An 8,174-nucleotide genomic window follows, 5' to 3' on the forward strand; every position below is an offset into this window, starting at 1 on the left:
CAGGCTGACCCTTCCTTGGGAGGCAAGGCCAAGGGCCAGAGCCAGGCCTGGGAAGAAAGTCCGGGAGGTGCCCAGAGAGGCCAGGAGCTGAGCAGTGGGTGCCAGCGCCCAGTGAAAGGGAGGCGACCAGCTGCCCACGGAGGGTGAGGAGGGCACCCAGCAGATTTAGCCACCTGGGGTGGGGGTGGGGCGAAGTCCTGGGTGAGGGGACAGTGACAACACCATGTGAGGAGGGAGAGGATGCCCTCATCCCCAAACCTGGCCTCTGAGAAGCACCTGAGGCTGGAAATTGCCCTCGCCCCCCCCCCCACCTCCCCACTGCCAGGGATGATCTGTGAGGGGCTCTGAGGCCCGAGCCCAGCAGGACCCCCCTCCATCAGCGCTGGGGCCATGGAGGGGGCAATGCCGCCACCCCCTGCAGAGTGGGAGCGCGCCCAGAGTTCTCCCGCACCTGCAGGGGGGACGGGGCCCCCGGGCGGCCTCCTCAGCGTTTCTGCTGAAAAGGCCCTCCTCTAAGTGCGTGATCCATCACATTAAAAGTGCCGGAGGTCAGAGGAACGATCAATTACCTGAGTCTCTTGGCAGCTGTCCCCGTGCTCAGCACGCCGAGAGGCTGGGAGCCTTGTCCTCCCTCTGTGCCCCGGCGTGGCTAGGGGGGTGCTGGCCCAGCCTCCAGGAGGGCCCGCCAGCCTCAGTGTCCCCATCTGTAAATGGGGACTCCGGCTCTGTGAGAGGAGGACAGAAGGCCCGTGTCCCCCCAAGTCTTGGTGAAGGGTCCAAGGGCTGGACTGCAGAGGGAGGGGCCTGTGCAGGTCTCAGTGTGTTGCTGGTTGCCTGGACTCCCGGTGAGTCCTGTCCCCAGGAAAGGCCCTTCCTGTCACTGGCCTCAGAGATAGGCCTGGGGACTGCACCAGCTGCCCGAGGGACGGAGCTGGGGGAACCAGAGCCCCCTCTTCCTATCTCGGCATCTCACTGCCCACTGTGCCTCAGTTTCTCCTCCAGACACCTCTCTCCAAGATCAGAGTCAGGGGTCGGTGTGAGAGACGTTGAACTCTGCTCCCAGCTACATACATATTTTATGTATTTATTTGTTTGTTTATTAAATACTAGAGGCCTGGTGCACGGAATTCATGCACAGGGAGGGGGGAGGGTGGGAGGGAGGTCCCTCAACCCGACCTGCAGCCTCTCCAATCCAGGAGCCCCCAGGGGATGTCCTACTGACGGCTTGGGCCCGCTCCCCACGGTTCTCTGCTCTCTGCGGGGCCTGCCTGCTCCACACCATGGCAATGGGCAAGCAGGCCCTGCTGGGCGCTTGCCTGCTCCGGGTCGCCACAGCAATGCCTACTGGGCTCACGTTGCTGGGGTGACACTGCCAGCGTCCTGCCCTGGCTGCTATGGGTGCCGCCATCTTTGTTGCGGAGCCAATGTTAATTTGCATATTACTCTTTTATTAGATAGAATAATATTACTGCCCTAGCCGGTTTGGCTCAGTGGATAGAGCGCCATCCTACAGACTGAAAGGTTCCAGGTTCAATTCCGGTTAAGGGCATATGCCCAGGTTTCGGACTCAATTCCCAGTAGGGGGCATGCAGGAGGCAGCCAATCAATGATTCTCTCTCATCACTGATGTTTCTATCTCTCTCTCTCCCTCTTCCTTCCTCTTTTTTATTGATTTCAGAGGGAAAGGAAGAGGGAGAGAGAGAGATAGAAACATCAATGATGAGAGAATCATTGACCGGCTGCCTCCTGCACTCCACACACTGGGGATCAAGCCCAAAACCTGGGCATGTGCCCTGACTGGGGATCGAGCCATGACTTCCTGGTTCACAGGTTGATGCTCAGCCACTGAGCCACACCAGGGAGGCCCAGCTTCATCCATTTTAAAAAATGTGCTTGGTATTTGCACACCCACGTTCACAGCAGCGCTGCTCACAACCCCAGAGGGGAGCCACCCAGGGTCCCCTGATGGGCGGATGGACAGACACGATGTGGTCGGCCCGTCCACACCGGGAAATGTTTTCAGCCCGGAGAGGAAGGGCATTCTGGCACGTGCAGTCACAGAAGGACGGGTGCTGTACGAGCCAACTGACATGAGAGCAGCAAAATCCACAAAGACAGGAAGGGAGCTGGAGGCTGCCTTGGGGCTGGGGGTGTGGTGGGGTGGGGTGGGAGTGTTCCATGGCCACAGGACTTCAGTCGGGAATATGGAAATGTGCTGGGGATGATGGCGGCGGCGGCTGCACAGCAACATGAATGACCTGAACGCCTTGAGCTGTGCACTTGAAAACGGTGAAGATGGTGAACTGCGCTGTGCATTGTGTTTTACGGAAGTTTAGGAAAAAACCAGGATGTGTGTGTCATGGAGAGTTCATTAAGTCAGTGTGGTTAACACCCCCCACGGTGCTGACGGTGGGCAGCTCTGGCCAGCGGCCTGCACCTCGGTTTTCTTTTCTGCTTTTCTCCCCCCCCTCCCCCCCCCACACACACACTCGGGACGGTCTGGCATCCTGGTGCCCTGCTGAGAGCTCCCAGGTGGCCAGGACTGGTGTGGGGAGAGCCTGCAGAAGGTAGGGGGTCTTACCCAGCCGCAGTGGCTCACTGGTTGACCAGGAACCAAGAGGTCACAGTTCGATTCCTGGTCAGGGCACATGCCCAGGTTGCGGGCTCAATCCAAAGTGGGGGGCGTGCAGGAGGCAGCTGATCCATGATTGTCTCTCATTGTTGATGTTTCTATCTCTGAAATCAATAAAAATATATATTTAAAAAAAGAAGGTAGGGGTACTACTGGCCTAAATGAAACCCTAGAATGAAGTAGAGTTGACCACAGGGAAAGGTGATGTAGGCAGAGGAAACTGTGTGTGAGACTGGCAGAGAAGGCAGGCTACAAGGAAAGGTTGGCTCCTGCGATAGCAGACGCCTCGGAGACCCCCCCCCCCGGCTCCCTGTTCCGTTGACATAAGCCTGTAGGGAACAAGCAGGTCAGGGATGGAATTAATTTCCTAAAATTGAATGTCATGTCTTGCCAGGGAGGAAGAAGAAAGGACCATTTGGTCTTTGCTCTCCTGATGGCCTGTTGCAGCCTGCCACTCAAATCCTCAGTGCCGGGGTGAAGCATATGAAATCGCCATGTCTGGAGGGCAGAACTGATAGAATCTAGGCAATTTCATAGGGTTCCATGTAATCAAAATAGCTGTGAAAATACCGCACCAGAGAGAAAAGGAAAAAAAAAACAACCCTGCAATCTATTTTCTGGGAAAGTGATAGCACTGAGATTCACATTGGATCATTTTGTACCTGATGCACAAGCTGAATAGATACTGTTAATGACGCCCCCGGAGCCGGGCCGCTGTGCTGAAATCAAGAGGGCGGTGGGGGGCTCGACAGCCCTACAGCTCGCTTGAAAGGGAGCCGATAATTCACGGGAAGAGCATGAGCGTGTGGCTGTCCTGCAGCCGAGCCGCCCTGTTCCTGGAGCTGTGCTCCTAGGAGAACCGCCCGGGAGGAACAGCAAGGTGTTTGTGCGCAGCCCTCCCTGCCTTGAGCGCTGGCTGCTGCCAAGCGGGGCTCAACCTTCGTGGCTAATGACAGGGGCTCAGCAGCCAGGGGGAGCAGGAGGGAGGGGCTGCTCCCAGGGTCCCACAGAGAAGGGAAATCAGAGCAGGGTGGTGCCCGAGCCCCCTGGCGAACACGCCAGCCCCGGTGACCCTGCCACAGGAAGGGTTTCTCCGGAGAATGAGCGGGTTAGTCAGCCTGTCGGTGAGATATGGCAGTGGCCCCTCTCCAGCCCGGGAGCCCGGGGATGAGGCCTGTGTGCGTGTGCGTGCGTGCATGTGCGTGTGCATGTGTGCGTGTGTGCATGTATGTGTGTGCGGTGTGTGCGCACATGTGTGTGTCTAAGTGTGCATGTGTGTGTGTGTGTGTGTGTGTGCGTAGGGGTCTCGGGGACACCCTTGCAGTTGGAAAACTGAAGGAAGCTCTGACGGTGTCTACCCCCCTGCTCCCCCTGTCCCGCCCGCACTTTTTTCCCAACTAGAAGACGGAGACGGCTAATGAAACATGACGAGACGAGAAAGCGGAGACCAGAGGTGGCGGTGCCTGTGGCTGCAGTGGGCACCGAGGCGGCGAGTCGGGCGGTGGCTGGGGTGCGGGGTCACGCAGTGCTTCTCTTGTCAAAATCGACTTCCATGCTTAATGCTCTTAAAAAAGAATTTTTTTAAAGGTGAAAATATCTAAGAAATCTGCAGGCAATCCGTGCTCAGACTTGCGGGGTTGGCTCATAATTTCCACTCCTGCCAGCATCCTCTGCTCCCTCCCGGACCCTCCCAGAGCCTCGAGGGACCAAACCCTGCTGCCCTCCTCCGCTCCCCCAACCCCCGTTGCCACAGCCCCATCAGGCATGTGGGGGGAGGAGGGTGGTGGCAGGAGCAGGGAACCACAGCACAGGGAAGAGCTGGCCAGCTGGAGGGGTCTGGGTGCTACTCTGGAGTGTCGGGACCCCCCCCAACTGACGACACCCACTCTCTCCCCCACGCTAATGACACCTGCCTCCCCCACAGCTTCCCTCCTCCCCACGTCTGTAAGCGCCTTCCAGGAGGCGGGGGTGTTCCTCTTGGGGCACACAGGATTCTCAAGCTGGCAGCTACTTCCTCCCGGTCCTGGGGCCCCGGCCTCCCCTTCTCCTTGGACACCTTGGACCAGTCACCGCCCTGGGCCGCGGAGCACAGGGGGCTCAGGCGGGTGCTCTCTCTCGAGGCTCCCTCTGGGTCTGACGTGCAGGACCTAAGAGAGATGGATTAGCCACAGGAAGCACCAGGGAGCCAGGACCTTTGCCGGGGCCTCTGGAGAAGCTGTGGGATGAGGTGGAGGAGGGAAAAACTCCCGGGGCTCCCTGCATGGAGACCCCAGCCCTGGGAGGTGACGGTGGCAGCTATGCCTCTGAGGACGGCTGAACAGGGAGGGGACGGGGGGAGGAGGGGACTCAGACCTGGATCAGTCAGGGCCTGCCAGGAGCAGCCACTCCTGAGCCCTTCATCAATGTGAGGAGGTAAGGGTTTCTCTCGGGCAGGTGCCCGTCACGAGGAGAGGTTTCTGGGGCTGTCCTGGGACCTCGGTGTGGCCAGGTCCCCCGGGAACAAGCTCCAGACCTCCCCGGGAACCACAGCCTTTGCTCTATCGCCCCCTCTCCAGGCCTGGAGCCCCGACAACACCTGGCAACACCCCGGCCTCCCCCTCTGAGTCAAGCAACACCAGCAGCTGGGCCTCCAGCGTGGCCTCGCCTCAGCCTCGCCATCCCCGCAGCCACGGCCCCTGTTGAAGCCACTTCCTCTCCCAGGGCTTAAGTGTCTGTGTCCACGGGTTATGCCTATACCTGGGCAAGCCGCCTAGACCTCCACTCTGCCCAGGCTTCTGCCCTACACACAGCTCCTGGGCCCCAGCAGCCTTGGGGGACAGCCCCCAGGCCTCTGTCCCTGGGCTCTTGACCTGGCCCTGCCCGTCCATCTGTACCAACAACGCCTCACGTTGTCTATACATTCAGGCCTGTGCGTTCCCCCTCCCTACCCCCACCACCAGGCTCCCTCGATACCCCCTGAGGCTCAGCTTGCTGTCCTCTCCTCCAGGAAGCCTTCCCTGCCTGCCTCCTCAGAGAAGTTCTCATCCACGTTGGGGTGAACTCTCTGTTTCCCTATCCTCACCCGGGTCTAAATGGGTTCAGTTCAGAGCAGCCGTAACGGAGGACTGACAAGTGAACAAATGAATGAATGAACGAACGAATGAATGAGGATGTGGGTGGATGTGCAGGCTTAGGGGTGCCTCTGCAGGCCATGGAGTGGGGCAGGGTGCAGCTCACGAGGCCATTCTCCCCTCTGCCCCTCATGCTGTCACCGGCTTCCGTCTGAGTCATTTGGGCGCCCCACCCCCTTTGCGGCAGATCCGAGGTCTCTGGGGTAAGTGTGCAGCAGCCTGGCTCCGGGCCTCGCCTCCTCCCATTGGCGTGGGCATGACTTATGTGGGCGCCGCCTCAGCCCCTGCTCCCGGATTCATTACCCTCTTGCTGCAGCAAGGCTGAGACTGGGGGCTGCTGGGCGCCGGCAGGGAGGGTGACAGAAGCAGGCATTTGCTTCCTTAAGGCCCCGAAGGCACGTGGGGGTGGGGGCTGCATCCCTGGGGGTGCTCCCTGCGCAGGTGCCCCCGGCCCCGCTCCTGCAGGGCCCCCGTAGGCGCCTGTGCCGGGACCCACCCGCAGGGCAGCTCACATTAGTATTCCCTGCACAGGAGCTTGCAAAGAAATGACTCACACACTGGTTGACTAATTTGAAAGTAAGCTGTTTCTGCTGCAAGTGGGAAGGTTCAGTGAATCTTAAAAACTAAGCGATGGAGATTTTATTCCCTGTTCTAGACCTTTCCTTCTGTCTAGAAGGCGACTCTGATACAGCTCTGTTTATGATCACAAAAACGTCTTTTGTCGACGCACCTGCAGCTGCCGCGGCTGGAACTGTGGGGGTCTGGGCTTAGCTCTCACCAGCCACGTGACCTCAGCAGGTCACTAACCCCCTCGGGACAGCAGGGACAGCACCTGGGAGGACAGATCCCCAGAGGAGGCACCCATTGCACAAATGCACCCAGGCCCCGGCCGAGAGTCTGCAGAACAAGGAAGGGTCCTGACACGTCACCCGTCCTGGGGATGGGGGCTGCAAAGAGGAGGTGCCTTTCCCCCCCGAATATCGGGGCTATTGTATGAAGGTCATCTCCCCATTTTACAAACAGGTAACCAAAATGCACAGAGAGGTTAGGTAATTCATCAGAGGTCACACAGCTGCTGTATGCACAACCAGGCCCTGGGCCACAGTCAACCATCCCAACTGAGGTGCCCACCCTGAGTGAGAGAGGTGGACGAGGGCTGGGATAACATTGATGTTTGTCTTGTGGGAGATGGGGAGTGAGAGATCAGACCTGAACACAGTGCAGGAGGCAGGCAGGTCTGGAGGAGGCTCCTGGGGAGGGAAGGTGGAGAGCAGAAGGTGGCCTGGGCCGGGGCTGGATAGGCCTCCGAAGTTGACCCAGTGGAACTTGCATAAATCAAGGAGAAGGTGAGGGAATGCATCCTACAGGGGAGAGTCTGGATGGAGCAGCTCATCCCCAGGACTCCATGTCCCCGACCCCCACTTTAAAGTGCCCACACCCACCTCCAGTCCCCAGCTTCCTTCCTTCCTCCCTCCCTCCCTCCCTCCCTTCCTTCCCCCCACCTCTCTCTCTCGTTCTTTCAAAAATCTTTATTGTTGAAAGTATGACATAGGTCTGAACAAGATACTTATCTTTCTCCGACTAGCTCATTTCGCTCACCATAATGCTCTCCAGATCCAGCCATGCTGCTGCGAATGGTAAGAGTGCTTCCTTTTTCATTGCTGTGTAGTATTCCATTGTGTAGATGTACCACTGTTTCATTTTTTTATTCACTTATCTACTGATGGGCACTCAGGCTGTTTCCAAATGCATTCCTTTTTCATCAGGCACATTCTCCCAGTGTACTGTCCATCTGTAGCACAGATGGGGGCAGCCCTGGGCAGGGCAAATGCTGCCCACTTGCCTGGGGAAAAGCATTGAAACTCCCCTGAGGCAGCGGCTCAGGTGACTGAAGCCCCAGGGGAGAGTGGAAGGGAGTCACAGAGACGGGCAAGGCCAGAGTGGGACTTCCCACACCCCAAACTCAGGCTGCTGTGCGCAGTGCCGTTATGCACTGCTGGACTGTGGGAACACCAGGGGGGGGACATTCTGTGCCTCGGTTTCCCCACCTGCAGGTGGGGATCACAGTTGTAGCCGATTACCCCCTGGTTCTTTGCACCCACTTCTCCCAAGGCTGAGAAGTTGGATTGGCGTGCCACGCCCTTGGGATGGGCACAGAGCGAGCTCTGGACAAAGGCCTGCTGTGATGGCTCCTCTTTATCACACGCTGTGTGTCCTTGGACAAGCCGCTCTGCCTCTCTGGGATGTGGCTGCTGCACCTGCAAAGCGGCGATAACCCTGGCCCCTGTTTCCCAGGGAATCGGGGAGGTCTTGACAAGGTGGCTCGCAGAAGACGCCTGGCACGGGGCCTGGCACCTTTAAGTGCTCCATTAGGGCTCACTGGGATGATGATGGAGTGGTGGCGCGGGGCCTGGCACGCGGCCCGGGCGGGC

At 58.7% G+C, this 8,174-nt stretch overlaps 1 long non-coding RNA gene across 1 annotated transcript in view; it reads left to right on the plus strand.

Moving 5' to 3' along the window:
• Window positions 1-7,294: 7,294 nt before the first annotated feature.
• Window positions 7,295-8,174, plus strand: part of LOC107183559 — an 11,976-nt gene continuing 11,096 nt past the window's right edge. The window contains exon 1 of the long non-coding RNA XR_001514347.1: window positions 7,295-7,405. This is a non-coding gene — a long non-coding RNA (uncharacterized LOC107183559). The remainder of the gene's footprint in view (window positions 7,406-8,174) is intronic.

Source organism: Myotis davidii, unplaced genomic scaffold (genome assembly GCF_000327345.1).
Source record: "Myotis davidii unplaced genomic scaffold, ASM32734v1 scaffold60, whole genome shotgun sequence".
In the NCBI taxonomy this organism is placed as follows: Eukaryota; Metazoa; Chordata; class Mammalia; order Chiroptera; family Vespertilionidae; genus Myotis; species Myotis davidii.